The sequence below is a fragment of the Coturnix japonica genome, chromosome 5 (assembly GCF_054131305.1).
Source record: "Coturnix japonica strain WE chromosome 5, WE-NBRP24, whole genome shotgun sequence".
Classification (NCBI taxonomy): Eukaryota; Metazoa; Chordata; class Aves; order Galliformes; family Phasianidae; genus Coturnix; species Coturnix japonica.
This window is the reverse complement of record NC_140667.1, coordinates 13780430-13797827: the sequence shown is the minus strand read 5'-3', so window position 1 is coordinate 13797827 and position 17398 is coordinate 13780430. Positions and strand designations below refer to the sequence as shown.

At 39.6% G+C, this 17398-nt stretch overlaps 1 long non-coding RNA gene across 1 annotated transcript; it reads right to left on the bottom strand.

The window, feature by feature from the left end:
- Positions 1–4999: 4999 nt before the first annotated feature.
- LOC146760687 (uncharacterized) lies at positions 5000–15622 on the bottom strand. Its single transcript, XR_014947038.1, has 4 exons — positions 15507–15622; positions 9530–9795; positions 7837–7927; positions 5000–6550 (listed from the first exon to the last, which is right to left on the bottom strand). It is a non-coding gene; the product is annotated as an uncharacterized LOC146760687 (long non-coding RNA).
- Positions 15623–17398: the final 1776 nt, after the last annotated feature.

Genomic DNA, 17398 nt, shown 5'->3' with positions numbered 1-17398 from the left:
GACAAGTTGTCACCGGCCATGTGTATTTTCTCCAAAAGTAATGCTTCCTTTTTATTTTTGTGCAAACTACAACAGGCAAAATGAGCACAGTAACTCTGATAGAGCAAATTCTGAGCTACAGAATGCTGTTTGTCAACATGGTCACCATCATTATCTGAGCATTTTTGCCAGCTATGAACATGAGGTTGCATGCTGTGCACATCAAAATCTGCACCAGCACACATAACCCACAGTCACTATCACCACTGAAGTTCACTACACATCACCTTATCTGTGCTCACACCCACAAGTGTTCAGCAAGCACCAATGAAGGTCAGTGGGTGACATTCCCCCCCACACTCACAGAAGAATGACACACTTTTACTTTATATGCACTTCCTGGATGTCAGGTGCCATTTTGTCAGTGTTCCTCTGCTGTCATCTGTCACACAGCAACAATATGTAATGTTAGACTGGTCGAAGGTTTAACCTCTACTGCCATACCACCAAAATTCACTTCTGATGTTGAGTCAACATTCACTTCTAAACTCCCAGTGTACTACATGATGTGAAATGGAATAACAATCATAAAATGACAACAAGGAATTAATCAGAGAGAGCACATGAGAATAGCAGTAATATAAACACATCAAGGTATTGTTCAGGATCTTCACTCAGTTTTAGATATGGTTTTGCCCTGGGCTAGCCAGAGCGTTTGTCAGGAACTGAATAGTAAGATAAGCAAGGTAATAGAACCGTCATCCCAGAAACCCAAGTGGCAGCAGAACAGCCAGTTCATATTCGCTTAAGGATCATCACGCTCAGACATCTCTAGGAGGATTTAAGTTTGATTGCCCCTTCTAATAGTTTCATTCTAGATTGGATTTGATAACAACTGATAGAACAAACTAACTGATATCTGACATCTGCTATCAATATATATATTTTTTTGTTGATTGTTACTTTAAAAAGTTTCAAAATAACTGAAGGTCAAGATTTTCTGAAGTACCCAAGCAACTTAAAAGCATAAGTTCTTTTTAGGCACCTAGAAAAAAATCTTAGTTTTTATACAAAGAAAGAAAACATATATTAACACTCCTGAGAAAATGCATTCCAAAGCAATGATAAACAGCTCCCATTTTAGAGGATATATGAGCCCTCCTCGATTTCAGTTATTAGCTTAGCAGAGGATGACTCAAATTCTGGATGTGTTTCTAAGTGATTCCAAGACCTAAATGTCTTCCTTGCATTGCTATGAAGAAGCATAAGGAACAGGTACAAACTCTGGACCCAGTGTCAGATGATACCTGGTACAGTCACTTTCATCCTTTTATTTCTGCAGGTATAATTTGACATCACCTACAAGACAGGCGTTGTCTTGTCTGAAATGTGTTGTAAACTGAGATGTAATTTGTCTGAAAACCGAGCTCTTTTAGTAGGGCCTCCAACAGCACATGGATGGGAAACTGTATTTCACTGGTAGCTCACTCGTTTCTGAAAAACAACAAGAAACAATATTTTCCAGTCATTTTTAACATCCTCAAGCAGTCACTAAGTGGATGTGATCAGAAACATAGTGAAAAATGCAAGACATCTTTATGTTGTTGTCTCTAGCATGTACTTCTAAAGCTACAACAACTGCAACTAAAACAACTAAATCCCACTTGTGAGAGCACACTTGTCCCTTGGGAAGAAAGAAAAGAAACAACAGATGACCATATGAACTGAAGGGTCATTCAAGCTGACCCTTTCTTAGATGCACTGGTCTCAACAAAACTTACAACGAGAAAAAATGCCCTGCCAACAGGAGTCAAGATAAATTCCTGATCAAAGGCAACAAGAAAGGGATGGAGTATGCAGACATCTCCTTCCTGAATGGAGAGACTGACAGATACAGATGCTCTAAGGCTGATAGAAAGTTAACTGTCAAATTTTCCACTCTGTGTATCAGCCTTTGCAGTAAGCTTACAACCAGGCAATATGTTTTTACCTATAATAGCTAGTCATACCATAGTATGATAGCACTCGTATCTCAATTAACAGTAATTAAAACAAACAGACAAAAAACAAACAAACAAACAAAAAAAACCAAAAAAAAACCCCACATAGGTATTGCAATTAAATAATTAGTATGACAATGAAAAAAAGGATAGCCCAGGCTTCTACAAACTGCAGAATTGAACAGTTTTCCCACTAACAATACCAATTCTCCCAAGAGGACATAAAAAACAAAATCATCAATTGTCAAAGCCACAGCTATATGAAATCCACACAAATGCTGGGGTTTTGTTTGTTTGTTTTGTTTTTTTCCAAGTAAAATAATTAATAATTAACACTCTGACCTTCGTTGCTCAGGGGGATTACACAGGGCTGGCAAAATCGTGGTACTTCACGGTCTTGATTTAGTAAAACAATAGTAGAATCCACTTGAGTAGCAAGAAATTCAAAAGCCTTTAGTCAGACTGGAACATGGTGCACTGGCTGGTGCATGTTTGGAAAGATACTAAAATGTAACTCTGTGTTAAACACTGTCAAGATAGAATGTGACAGCCAGCTGGATGAGTAGCAAAATGTAAACACTCGGAAGTAACAGAGCCAGGAGAGCACAGCTGGGTTTGGGTTGGGCACTGAGAGAAAGTTCAGACAATATTTATACCTACTTTAAATACTCAAATTAATTTCCATGGGAACATCACTTAATTAAGGTGAGCTGTACAGAAGTCATCTCATTTCCGTTTATGTTCCATCCCATATTTAATATACATTCCCAAGAGACACTGCACTATGCTGCATTGCTTTAATCACTGTCCTTTCCTATTGTATTCAAGACTGTTCAAGTCTATAACTGTCATGTAGATCAGCTTCACTTCAGCCCACATAACTTTTAGAATACCTTAACCCTAACCACAGAGAGACTCTTTGTGAAGGGCATGCCCCAGACTTATTTCCACTAAAAAAAAAAAAGAACAGAGAAACTGACCTCAGAGCTGTGGTATCAATAGTTGATTCAAATGACCCTTACCTGAGCTCAGGTAAAAGAAATTTATGGAAAAAAGAAAAAGCACAGGAAAAGACTGTACTAACCCTTTTTCACCTACAGTTTGATACTGAAGAACAGCAATGATTTATCCTTCTAGTGTCACCCTATCATTCTTCCTATTTGTTTATTGCTCTTCTCTAGATATCTAAACTCTGGAAACGTAGATAAATAGAACCAACAGAACATGGCTGTACTCTGGAGGATGATTTTCTATGCTAATTACACCATAAGAATATTATTGGGAAAACAAATTCATACATTGCCAGGGTTATAGAATCATATGAGTTGAAAGGGACCTTTAAACATTGTCTAGTTGAGCTCCCCTGCAATGAACAGGTATGCCTACAGCTAGATTAGGTCACTCAGTCCAGCCTGAACTTAAAAGGTCTCCAGGAACAGGGCACATCCACCACCTCTCTGGACAACCTGTTCCAGTGCCTCACTACCCTTACTTTAAAAACACCTTTTTCTCATAACTAATCTTTATCTCCTTTCTGTTAGTTTGAAACTATTTCCCCTTCTCCTACCACAACAGACCCTCCTAAAGAGTCTATCTCCTTATTTCTCAGCACCCCACATTAGCAGCCTTTCATTACCTATCAAATCACCTCGGAGCTTTCTCTTCTCCAGGCTTAACAGCCCCAGCTCCCTTAGCCTGTCCTTGTTGTAGAGGTCTTCTATCCCTCAAACTGTTTCTGTGGCCCTTCTCTGGATGTGCTTCAACAGTTTCTTGGCTTTCCCGTACTTAGGATTCCACATCTGGATGCAGAACTCCAAGTGACATCTCACCAGTGCAGAGCAGAGGGGCAGGACCACCTCCCTTGCCCTATGGATCACGCTTCTTTTGATGCAGCCCAGGACACAGTTAAATTTCTGGGCTGTAAGGGCACACTGGTGGCTCACATCCACCTTGCTGTGCAGCAGTACCCCCCAAATTGTTTTCCACAGGGCCGTGCGCAATACTTTTGTCTCCTGGCATGTATTGAAAGCAAGAGCTGGCACGACCACGGTTAAAACCTCGCACTTGATTTGGTTGAACCTCAAGAGGTTCATCCTGTCCAGTTGCCCAAAAGCACAGCAGGACATTGAGCTACATTTCAAAAAGTAACACTTCCCAAAAATTATTTGGCAGGCCACTACACTGTAAGCCTGTATAAAACCAATGTACTCTCAACATCACTGCTTTAAGGGCACCCCTCTCTGAGAAGACCTGAATGATTCTTAGGATGAAAGGTGCTCTAAGGATATGTTCAGCACACCGCATGTACTCAAAATACAGATCTGTGTCTTTAATGTTACTTGTGCACTGACCTGAGAGCATATTGAGATAAACTGCTTCTATTTCAAGGCTTATTTGCAAAGGCAGAAAAAAAAAAAAAAAAAAAAAAAAAAGCTGCACAATACATGGAATGAGCAAATTATCTATAACGAAAAATGAAAAAAATTCAGTCCAAGTTTCCAAATAAAAATCTCACTCATTTGACAATCGTGTAGGTTCAGAAATACCACTGCATGTGTGAAGGAAATATGGAAGGAACACCAATAATTCCAGCAAGTACCAACCAGCATAAAATCCTGACAAAACACAGAAAGAGAACACCATCACTGCATAGAGGTTGCTTGTATTACTATGTGGTCCTCTGCTTAATGTTCATAATCACATTTGTCAAGATGAATGCTACATGACCCAACACATCTCAGTCTCACACATGAGTAGTGTCAATCTCAGCATGACTTCAGCAAGCCGTGGTGTGCATCACTGATGGGAATCCACAACATACCAGTTCTCAGCCCATGTACTGATTTGTAATGACATGAATTGTTTGTTAAGGACTGCAGTGCAGAGGAATCTTCTAAACTTCAGCACTAGCACTTCAACAGCAGAAAGCACATATTGTGAAGCAGCCCTGTGTCAAAATCAGTATAGACAGATTTTCTTCAAGCCGATAATGACTGATTACAAGTATAGGAGTCTGCTGAAGGTTATTCAAACTTATGAAGACTTTATTAACAGAGGCATACAGAAACATGTTGCAAAATACTGGATACAATACTGAATACTGGATGCAAAAACCAAAATGATCTCAATTTGGTTTCAGAAACTTTAGACATACCATGGAAGGAAGCTTTACACTTTATACCATTCATACATGTCACTGTCTCACCTGATGCCTACAATCACAGAACTGCAGGGGTCAGAAGGGACTTATAGAGATCAAAGAATCCAACCCCCCTGCCAAAGCAGGCTGCCTACAGCATTCTGCACAGGTACATCTCCAGAGAAGACTCCACAACCTCTCTGGTTAGCCCATTCCAATGCTCCATCACTCTCCATCTTTTGCTTCTTGGCACAAAACTTCCTATGCTCCAATTAACAGTCATTTCCCCTTGTCCCATTCCCATACCACTAAAAAGAAGCTGGCCATGTCCCTTTGTCTCCCACACTTATAATAGTTATAAACATTAATCACATCCCCTCTCAGTCTTTTCAAGGCTGAACAGACCCACACATAGGGGAGGTGGTGCAGGCACATCCTCCATGGGACTGTTTTCAGGAGATCCCTGTCTTTTTTGTACTGGGGATCCCAGATATGGATGCGGTACTCCAAGTGAGGCCTCAGAAGGGCACAGTAGAGAGGGAGGATCAGCTCTCAACTGGCTGGCCACGCTCCTCTAAGCGCACCCCAGGATTCCATTGGCATTCTTGGCTACAAGGGCACACTGCTGGCTCATGGCCAGCCTTCCATGCACCAGGACCCCCAGGTCCTTCTATGCAGAGCTCCTCTCCAGCAGGTCATGAACCAACCTGCACTGACACTTGTGTTTATTTCTTCCCAGGTTCAAGACTCTACACTTGCTTCTGTTAAACTTCATATGATTTCTCACCACCCAGCTCTCCAACCTGTCCAGGTCTTACCGAACAGTATCACAGCCATCAGGTGTGTCAGCCATTCCTCCCAGCTTTGTATCATTGACATACTTGTGAGAGTGGACACTAACTCCTCATCAGGGTCATCAATGAAGATATTGAACAAGACCAGATCCGTCACAGAGCCCTGGGGGAACACTGCTAGTCACAGGTTTCCAACTGGACTCTGCACCATTGATCACCACCCTCAGAGCTCAGCCAGTCAGTCAGTCCTCAGGCCACCTCACTGTCCACTCATCTATCCCACACTTTATCAGCTTTGTTATCAGAACAACATGAAAGACAATATCTAAAGCTTTGCTGAAGTCAACATAGACAATACCCACTGCTCTCTTCTCATCTACCCAGCCAGAGATGCCATCATAGAAGGCTATGAGGTTGGTTGAGCCTGATTTCCCCTTGATGAATCCACATTGAATATTCCTGATGACCTTCTCTTCCAATTGCTTGGAGATAGCATTCACAACAAGCTGTTCTGTCACTTTCCCAGGAACAGAGGTGAGACTGACTGTCCTGTAGTTTCCCAGATCCTCCTTCTTGCCCTTTCTGTAGTGACACTGGCTATCCTCCAGTCTTCAGGCACCTCTTCTGTTCTCCAAGACCTGTCAAAAAATGACAGAGAGCAATTCAGAAAACACCCATCAGCTCCCTCAGCACAGATGGACATACCTGCACCCGTGACAGCCCCCTCCTTCCTCAGCACTTGAGCGTAAGTCAAGATACCAGAGCTCCCCCACAGTCAACAGTGCTGTTGTTTTAGTGTTCATCATTTTAGAGGATTACAGAGTGAAACTCAATCACTGTTTTTGTTTGTTTTCTCCCCATTATTATCAGACCAACTCTGCGTTCCTCAAGCTCCAGACAGGAAAAGAAAATAGACCTTTGCCTTAGTTCTCCCAGAAATACATATACATGGCAGCATTTAGAACTATCACTTAATGGAGCCACTATCATCTACTTTTATTGCCTATCATTTGATCGTAAAATAATTCATCTATAAGGTGAATATTAGCACACAAACATTTTGGCTATAACTACACTGGGCACTCATTTCTTAAAACAGGAGTTAAGCCTTTTGCAAGATAAAAATCTAAAAGCAATAGTGTGGAGTCATATATGCCTTTAATTTTACAAGACAATATAGTTTAAATTGTTTGAAAAGAAATATAAAATCACATCTTCCTTTCACTATCACAGCAAGAAATACCAAAGAGCGATCTTAGGTCCCTCACTATCTGAAACCAACACTACAACAGCTGGTCATGTACAAAGCAGAAAATCCCTTTTATTCCAAATGCACTTACTACAGATTCCTACCCAAAAGAGCTAAATAATAATAATAATGTAAAATATCAGAAATAAGTGACTGAAAATGAAGTTCAATTGCTAGAAATCTTAGCAGTACTGAAGCTAGACCTAGCACTACTGAAAGCTAAAAGTCACAGGATCACATTTATCTCAATGCTACACATTATAATTCCATTCCGAGATCTATTGTTTAGAGCTCAGCAAGCAAAGCAGCACATGACCAGATGTCAGCAGACAAAGTGTGCGACACGAGAGCATCATACCTATAGGTAAGTAAAAGAACCACAGATGAGAGCAGTTAAGACATTCACTTAATGCACATTACTTCTGACTAACTGCAGTGTCTGTGACTGTCTATCACTTGAAGTCCTGCACAGAAGTTCCCAAACACAGTAGAGAGGAACACAGCTTATTAGAGCTCTGCTTTCAAGTTAGGCCCAAGGCAGAGTGCAAGCCCAAGCCTTGCTTTGCCAGCTGGCAGCATTTTGCCCACACACATTAGATCTGAGATATAAATTTGAAAACTCGCAAATAACTGTTTCTGTACAGCAAAAACATTACTTTTATGTGACTATATTACCTGATCTGGTACTGCTTCGAGAGGGGCCAAAGCATCTTTATTGGAATTTGTACTCTTGATGACAAGAGAAACTACTTAAAATTCTTGTGAGCTGAAGAGAAAGCAAAACAGGTTGCATAAGGACACCTGCAAGATGACCTGCAGAAAACAGAAAAGACCGAGCATCAGTTGGCAACCAGCCCATTAGATCACAATATTCAAATGATGCCACCCAGGCTTATAATGAAAAAAAGTTTCAAATAAAAAGTTTCTAAGCATAAACCCACTTTAAAAACACATTGCATTCTAGAGCTAATCAAGACTTATTGTCTATGGCACTTATCTTACACACTATTTTAAGTACTGAAATGCTGTCCTCACATTTTGTTTTTGTAGAGAAAAATCATGAAATGCACTTGCAAGTACCATGAACAGGTGTTCTAATAAAATATACACTGCTTAAAGGTCATCTTTTTTGTCAGAAGCTTTTGATTTCTTTATTAAGTGTGGTAGGTTTTACTGGAAACAAATGGTGACATTCTGCTATGCTGCCCCATTACCTCTTCAGTTTCAAAGCAGAGACACTTTAAACAAACCTAGAAGGAACATTAATACAATGATATGCCAGCAAAAATCTGCAGCATTCTGGCCTAGCAAAAAGTGAGTCTCCCAGGGCTCTTTACTAAAGAACAGCAACATTCTCCAAACATAAAAGTACGAACAGGAGCTGCTTAATGTGAAATAACCCTCTATGTGGAACAGGCTTTTTTTTTTTATTTTATCCTAGAAAAAAAGGAAGCAGATTTGCAAAACCACAGTGTACCTAAGAGGTATCTGTATATTTTGTTTGATGTATTGTATTTAGGAGAAAAGACAGTTCAATTTAATAGGAAATGTTAAACTCGCTGTACAGACAACTCCAAATTTAAGCTTGAAATCTGTCCAGCACAACAACACCACCTCAGAAAATTCTACAGTTTCTGTCACTATATTTATTGATCTTATTTAAGGGCTGACTACCACTAAGGCAGAATCTCTTCCTCAGGAAATTGTACCTTTGTGGAATTCACTGTGAACCATCAACATCAGTGAGCATTTTCCATTTGTCGTAGATTATCTTTCTATCATAGTAATCTTTCATAAAAAACATCTGTTTAACCTCTGTTTGCCTATCAACTGTATAATTGTAAAACCACACAATGCTAGAGTAACTCCTAAAACAAACAAACAAAACCAACAGCTCCATAGCATAGACGCCTCCAAAAACCCATGTTTATTGTTAAAGTGACTTGGGCTCTGAGCATTTTGGGTTTTTATCTTCTTTTCCTGTAAAACTATGGCATTAGAAAACACATTGTTTATCTCTACACCTTCCCTTAACAATTCTCAGACCTGTTGGCTACCTCCTGCTGAACAGGGCAAGTGAAAAAGGTCACAAGAGCCAGAAGTTCCTACAAACCCAACAAACAAAAAAAAGTGGTTGCTCTACATACAAAAGCCCAAAAAAGCATCTCAAAGAGGAAAGGGAGCATGCTATGAGGTCAGTAATTATTATTAGATAAAGCAGACTCAACCACATTACCAATAACATCAGTACTTGGAAACAGTGAAACTGCTTCTGAGAAGTTCCTTACAGTACCAGGCAAAGCACCATCAGGAACACACACACACACACACAAATAAATAAATCTCATACAGAAAATTGCTGACTCACCTGACTGACAATAGGATCTCTGGCTGTAGAATCTTCCTCACCAGGATACAACCTTCTCCTTGCAGAGACTAGCCCTCAAATGAGCCCGCACACATTGATGGCAGTTGTTTTTAGCCATCTACTTATTTTTACACAAATTCATTGCTGAGCTCCCTACTTCAAAATACACCACTATGATCTCAGTTTAGTTATACTCAAGGACATTCATCATCTTTGTTCCCATCTTCTAGTACTGGATACACAGGCCACTGTTGTTCGAGCTACTGCTGATGTGGGAAAGAGAAGAAGGCATGTGAAAAAGCAGATTCCTTTTTAATATTTAATATTTAGAATATTTAATATTTAGAAAAAAATACAGAGCAAAATGAAAGTCCTTCAAACAATATAGATTGTTTTTAAAATCGGGAACATCCATACCTTTTATTGCTTAAAAAATCCCCAAGACAAAAATCTAATGTGAAGTAGAGAGAAATAAAGGTTATAAAGGATTAAGTAAGAAAACAGGCCATTTTGCAAAGCAATAGAAAAAATTCACAGCCTGCATTATTATTTTTCCAATTCAGATGAGCAGACATGCTAAACTAAGGCATTGTTTCTAAGAGAAAAGCTGTCATGGTTTTTATGCAGCAACTACAAAACCACACACTTAAATTGGTGCAAGAACCTTCCCATATCTTTACTGGCTTAACCGTTTCTTACTGCATAGGATGCCAATGCAAACACAGTCTAGGCAAGTGAGTACTGGGTGCACCCACAAAGTGATCTTAACCAGACTGATGTTTCAATATAGAGCAACTTCCCTGCTAGAAACACGGCCTTGGTAACAAAGTAGTGTGCGAACCCGCATTTTGATCTACTTCCAGAATCTGACATGCCTGGTTTTTAAAATACAGAGAAATGGGGAAAAAAACGCATGTTCCAAAACATAAAGACGAACCCTTCAGCCAACAGGCCTTCCAGGGATTGCAAGTTACCTCTTATTTCCCCAAGAACACAATAAAAAAGGCTAAAATTGTCACCTTACTGTCCATTCTAGCTCATTTTCAGTGTGTACATGCTAAGCCCACAATCTCCCTCCCTTTCTACCTCCCCTCCCAATCCCCAGCTTGCAGCTTATCCATTCACAGTACACAGCAGCATGTATTTCCCCCAGTTATTGAAAGCTTTCCTACAAAAGCTGAAATGATTCCTAAAATGCAGTGGCAACAGTAAAGTACCCTCCCTAAATCAAAGCAATAGGCACAGTTGGCTACTACACACTGTAAGTCAGTATCTCAGTTTCCTCTTCTGTGTAGGTATATACAGGAAACTGTTGTACTGCCACACTCACACACAGGGTGTATAACCTGTTTTCTGGCAGTATATAGAAGTCAGGACCAAAGCACTTAAAAAAAAAAATAAATCAAAGCTTTCATTTGGAAAATTGTGAAGCGTTTCCACTCGAATTATCACACCAAAAAATACCATTAATAAGCATTAAGGACAACTATAAAACCCTGTTTGAAAATGACACCTGCATCTTAAAGTTTTCTGGTAGGGAGACTTATTTTTGAGGTGATAAAAGCATCCTAACCCACCATCTCCACATTTATATACATATAACTTACATATACAACTACATCATCATATATATAACTTACATAGTACAAGTATGTCTTGGACCTCTTCCTCTAAGGGAGGAGGGAAGTCTCAGCTTTATGAGACATACCTTTGTACCCAGTAGGCAGACCCTTCAGTTCATGTGATTCTAAATCTTGCTGTTGAAGCCAGTGTAGACCAGTGGAGGAGGAAGACTGCAGTAATAATCTCTAAACTATCAATAAAAACAGGTGCAATAAGACACGAGGAAGAAAAGCATCCACACTTGATCTGGAAAGAATCATTTAATAAGGTGTAATATTTATGTGCATGAAAGACAGGCAAGATTTGTCTATGAGCATCTGTAAAATTTTGAGAGGAAAGGATTTTTATTTTTCAAGTCAAATCTACAGATTTAATCAAGCACTGCTTTTGTTTGATATGTGATGACCTTTGCAAGAGCAACTCTATCTGAAATCAGCAAAAAGAACTTCAAAAGAGTCACCTAGAAATACAAAAGCTTATAAACAGTTGTGCTGGATGGAATGTCTAGATGTGCTAAATCCTGACTAAAATCAAGAATAAAAGCCCTTGATCAACTGGATGCTAGCCAGGTAACATTAAATTATGTAACAATGATCCTCTATTTTTTTAAATTCAAAGATTTTGACACCTGGAGGGAAAGAGACACATAGGAAACCCTTCAGATAGTGAGACTTTCATCAGTTTTGCCAAAAGCACCAATTATGGCCTCTTCTGTACACAGACAAATGAAGCATGTTAAACAGGAGGAACAACCTTTGTGTTAGAGATGGCTACAAAAGCCCAAATTGGCTACAGCCAGATAAAATGAAGACAAAACCCTAATTCTGTAAATATCAAAAAAGTCATGGATAAAATACACTTTATATGTATAAAATGGATATAATGGATAAAATACCACTGCAATTATTCCACTCCATTTTAGCCACAATCTTTGTGATTATCTTTTTCAGACCTGAAGGTAAAACAGTTCCAAAAATCAAGGGACTGGAAGCATTTAGGTTCTTCTGTTGGATCTATGTTTGGTCAGTGTTTTCAGGGTATTAAATGTGCTATTTTAATAATACAGCAAAACAAATTCAAAATATCTGAGGCAAATAAGAATGGAAAAGGAAGAAAAGGCTTTATGATTCACTTCTACAGAAACATAAGTCAGCACAGATTTCAGGTACTGGGAATCATTTTGGAGATATAAAATGGGTCTTTCAGGCTAGCAAATCTGCTTTCACAATCTTTGGTTGGTCCCTGCAGCTGTGACACATCTCATGGTAAGATATTCCCTCAAACTACTTTGAAAAAGTGTTCTTACTTTTGCTGCTGCTTCAAGACTTTCTCCATCTTACTCATGAAGAATCATAAAGGTAATAAGGATGAGACTATCACTTCGAGAAAAATCCTACAGGCCCATTCTACATTCTGCTCTGCCAGCACAAGACTGGGAAGAACTACAATCAGTACACATTTAATCAGAGAGAGCTCTGATATGAATCACAGAAACACAGAAATACTGATGTTGGAAGGTACCTCTGGAGTTTACTTAATCCTACCCTCAACTTAAAAAAACAATTCAGCTCAATTAAATCAGACAGCTCGGGGCCTTGTCCAAGACACTGAGTAAATGAGGGATTTCAGTCCTGGAAATAAGATTTCATTTGTTCCTTTGCCTAGTCTATCCAGGTGAAATAATTTTCTGGTCTGAGTACTGGCTCTTGAAAGAGAAACTCTGAGACAACTAAAAATAATTGATTCTGGAAACCTGTTAAGCTACTCGTTATAAAATACCCATGATGGTTTTGGTTGCTTTTCTTCTAAGGAAGAAAAAACAGCAGAGCAAGGACACATTATTGTTTCGTTCTAAAGTATAACTAAAATACGTGTGTGATATGAGCAATAACATTTTCCCAGTTCAAGGTAAAAACAATGATGATTGTGTTAGAAAAGACAGATTTTTGTTTGCCAGGCCTCAACCCAGCAGCATAAAAAAAAAAAAAAATTCCATAAACATAATTAATAAATTCAGTAAATCTGATTAGAAAAAAACTTGACACTGGTATTTTCTAAGTGATATTTCAACACTGTTCAATATAAAGTACACCTTCATACAGAATATTCTGTCCAGTTTTGGTCTCTGTACAGTGACAATAATATAAACATAGTAATAAATACCCAAAAGATTATTTACAGGAAAAACTCACCCATCATGGAAGCCCTTGGTCTGCTAGGAAACACTGAGGCAATCTTCACCAAGAAGCAAGCTCCAAGAAAAGCTGCCTTAGTGGTGGTCAGCCCTTAAATGAGGTCTAGAGGAGACCTAAATTACTCTCACCTGTGCTCCCACAGCTGACCTGACACTTGCCTCAGCTGATTAATCAGAGGTTCAGGCTGTGATTACCAATTTCCCATACAGTCTCCGTTCACAAGAAAATTATTGATGTACTGAAGCAAGTCTAGCAGAGCTCCACCGAGGAGATCAGGAGGCAGAACACATGACAGCTGAACAGAGGCTGTGGAACAGAGTTTAATCTTAGAAAAGGGTAGATCTTACAGAGATCGTGGAGAAAATGAAGCCAGACTGTTTGTATTGGTGCACAGTGGAAGAGGCAGCAAACATGGGAACATGGGAAATTCTTACTTGACATACAGATTTATCTTTTATGTGTGTGGCTTTTTTAAACCATTTAAGTGGTCAAATACCAGGCCAGCTTATACAGAGTAGCTGCAGAATTTCCATCCTTGGTAGCGTTCAAAAATTGATTGAACACAGCCCTGAGCACCCAGCTCTAGTTAAATGTTGGCTGAGATGGCCTCTGGAGTCCTGCTTCCACCTGCATTCTCCTGTGATTGATTCTATGCTCTGCTCCAAAATACTATTTACTACTCACAAAAAGTGACATTTCCTCCATGCATACTATTTTCTGTGATATTTGTCTCAATTTATTCTCCTTCTACAGCTCCATGTCCTTGGAAACCACATTTGAATTTCTTCAGAAAAGGCAGAAATACCTGGCTGCTGTTCTGCAAACAGCTATCAATGTTACATGAAGGAAACGATCATAAACTTCTTCTCTCTAGAGCTTGATAAGTTTGTTCTCAGCTGTTACCAAATCATCTCTTTATGGTTTTGCTTCCAAAGACTTATAGAATAGTCTATTTCCTTATTAGCCTATTTCCTTATTAGCCTATTTCTACTCATACTCATAATTTATAAAGAGAGGATACCTATACAACTTTAGCAAGGAGAAACAGGCCCAGAAAGGATCTAGCTATAACACATTACTCAGGTCTGAAGTGTACAGCTTAAAATATCTGCAAGGAAAGAAAAGCTGTCACTGTAAAAAATGACTCTTAGAATGCACCTTTCCAAAATGGAGACTTCTACAAAATACATGCTAAGCTTTGAAATTTTAGTAATGATTAAGACACTTGCAAATAAGAACCCAAAAACTGAAGTGCAGAGACTGACAGAGTACACAACACGTACAGGTGAAAAACACCTTCCTAAGGAAACAGAAAAGATGGTCCCAAAGCCCCAAATTTAGCTTCAGGGTTCAAGACATACAATAGAAAGAGCCTGTTAAGTCTAAAATCTGGTTAAGTCTCTTATCCTCTTTTCTTCTGTTTTTGAAGCTAAATAGATCCAGAATTTAATGTAAGCCTTTCTCCAGAACAAATTAATCAGACATTTCAGCTTTTTTTTTTTTTTTTCCTTTTTCTTTCTTTCTTTTTTTTTTTTTTTTTCCACGGGTCCCTTGTTCTGCCATACTTAAATGAGGTATCAACAAGACCACGAATGAAAACTGGAATAACTGGTACTTAAACCGACACTTAGTAACTATGATTTGTAGACTACTGTTAGCATGTCTAAAGGCAGGTGTGTTTAGAGGTCAAGCAACGATATTTACACAGGTTCCCAGCCAAAGAATACCACAGCAGTGAGTCTGAGAGCACATATTTTAGGATGCTACAGTAATGAAGGCATTAGCTGAGAGCTGGAAGGCTCTGTTGAAGACAGCTGATGTACAATTAGAGTAGCACACACTTGCAGCGTGCAGACATTGTGCTTTGTGTTATTTTTGCCTCTATTGATGAACAGTAGTTGTCTTAACCTTCTGAGAGCTAACAGTAACTCTTCTTGTGCCACCATCTTGAACACAAGCAAATTTGGTACCCGAAGTCCTAGAACTTTTGACCCCGTTCTATGCTGCTACAAGTCCTGCCAAATGTTTTACAGCTTGAAAGACAGAAACCAGTAGGGATGTACTGAAAATAAAACACCAAACATTTTGCATCTTCAGAATACTGTCTATAGAGATATGGGGGGGAAGAGATAGCAGATCTAAGTAAAAAGTTTACTTACTTAAGGTAGCAAGCTCCAACACCAATGAAGCCTGATTTCTACTTCAGCATGGGATTCTAAGGGTTTCTGTTTCTTGATTCACTGTGAGACGTGACTGAGGCTTTTGTTCTATGGCAACAGTTCACTTTCTCTGTTTGTTTGTTTTCTAGAAGCTTCTATGCTGACAATACTCTTCCCTGAGTTGTTTTTAAGACCACTTTTTTTTTTTTAAAAAAAAAAAAACACCTGATTATGTCTGGCAGTCCTCGAGATCTTCATTTTTGCAACTCAATTTGGCTGGAGTCAATAGCTCCAGGAGACAAGCAGATTCATGGCATGAACAGACTAGTCTTGTTTCCTGTGAAAAAGGTAAACTGTACCATTTTGATGCCACTGCAGGGTTTTCTTTCTGTCCCTCCTAGTAATGGGCAAACTCCTAGTTACAGGAGTTAGAAGATCCAGTGAAAACAGTATCCCTGCAGATTTTGGCATTGCCACTGGAGGGCAGTGTAAGACTAAGAATGTAACATGACTTCAGCGGCAGTAAAAAGCCTGCAGCCTGCAACAGGGAGTTTGTATTTTATCAGGTGAAGAGTTTTACTTCTGAAATTAACAGATGCAGATATTTCCCCACTGGACTTGTATACTTTTAGTAGGCATTAAAATAAATTCTTCAGGTGATTGATACATATGCACAACACAGTGTTCTTTACAGCGCTTAGTAATACAGCAGTTCCTTTGGTTTTGCTGTGCTACCTATAAGTAGTTTCCCAAGAGCAGGCACCGTCAGAGAATTCTTACTTACAAGTGCTTTGCAGTTCCAGGTCAAACTGTACGTGTCAAACCTCCTTTCTGCACTCTGTCACCTCAGAACTTTGCAGTTCAGTTCACACCTGTGTTGAACTGGATGACCAAATCAAATCTGGAACAGCTAAAACCTTTTCTAGCAGAGAAATCCACAAGTATCTCTTAGAGGGAGAGGAAGGCAAGAAGCATTACTTCTGCAAAGCTTCAAAGAGAATATTAGTGGCAGTGAGCAGTGATTTTGGCCCTTCCCACAGCCCCCTTGAAAGCAAACAGAGACTTTCCCTTCCTGACCCACAGAGTATTTAACGTCTTAAGCAAGAACTGTGGCATCTGCAGGATACAATCTCAGATGTATTTGAAAAACCCAGGAGAGTAACTGAAGAAACACCTCAGAAAAATTTATTAGCCCCTTAAGGGGCTGCAGAGAAGGTCCCAATCTCCCAAATGAGACATAAAAGGTTACTGACTGCACAAAAAACATTGGTACTAGAAGAGGATGAGCTGTCCTCCAAGAATTTCTCTGTTCTCCAGGAAGTTTTAGAGTTCAGCAAAAAGGAGCAGCAGCAAAAAACTCCAGCAGCATTTGTCTGGGTGGCAGATCAGCTGAAACACAGGCGTGTCTTCAAACCTGAGACCCGTATTCCTCCTATACTTTCTGTCTAGTTTTCCATTTCAGTTGACGGCAAAGAGCTTCTATTAGGTTTGTTTCTTATTTTATTAATCTTAAAACTATTGTTGCCTTCCTAAGTCACAGAATCAGTCATACAATCATAGAATGGTCTGGGTCAGAAGGGACTTCGAGGATCATCGAGTTCAAACCCCTCTGCCACAGGCAGGCTAAGGGAAGGAAGGGCAGATAGTGGCAGGCTGAAATATCCCAAGGACAGATTAGAGCTATAATTTATCCACGGCAAGATCATTGCCTTGATCTCTAGAGGTTGTGGTTTTCAGTCCCTGCCTCAGATGCAGGCTCCTCTGAGGCGATCTGAAGCTCAAGCGAATCCTTCCTAGGCAGCAGCAGTCTTAGAGCCCGGCAAAGGAGACCACTACAGTGTGCTTGAGCAAATCTGAGCACGTTGACTGTAGCTCAGAGAAGGTGCAATCGC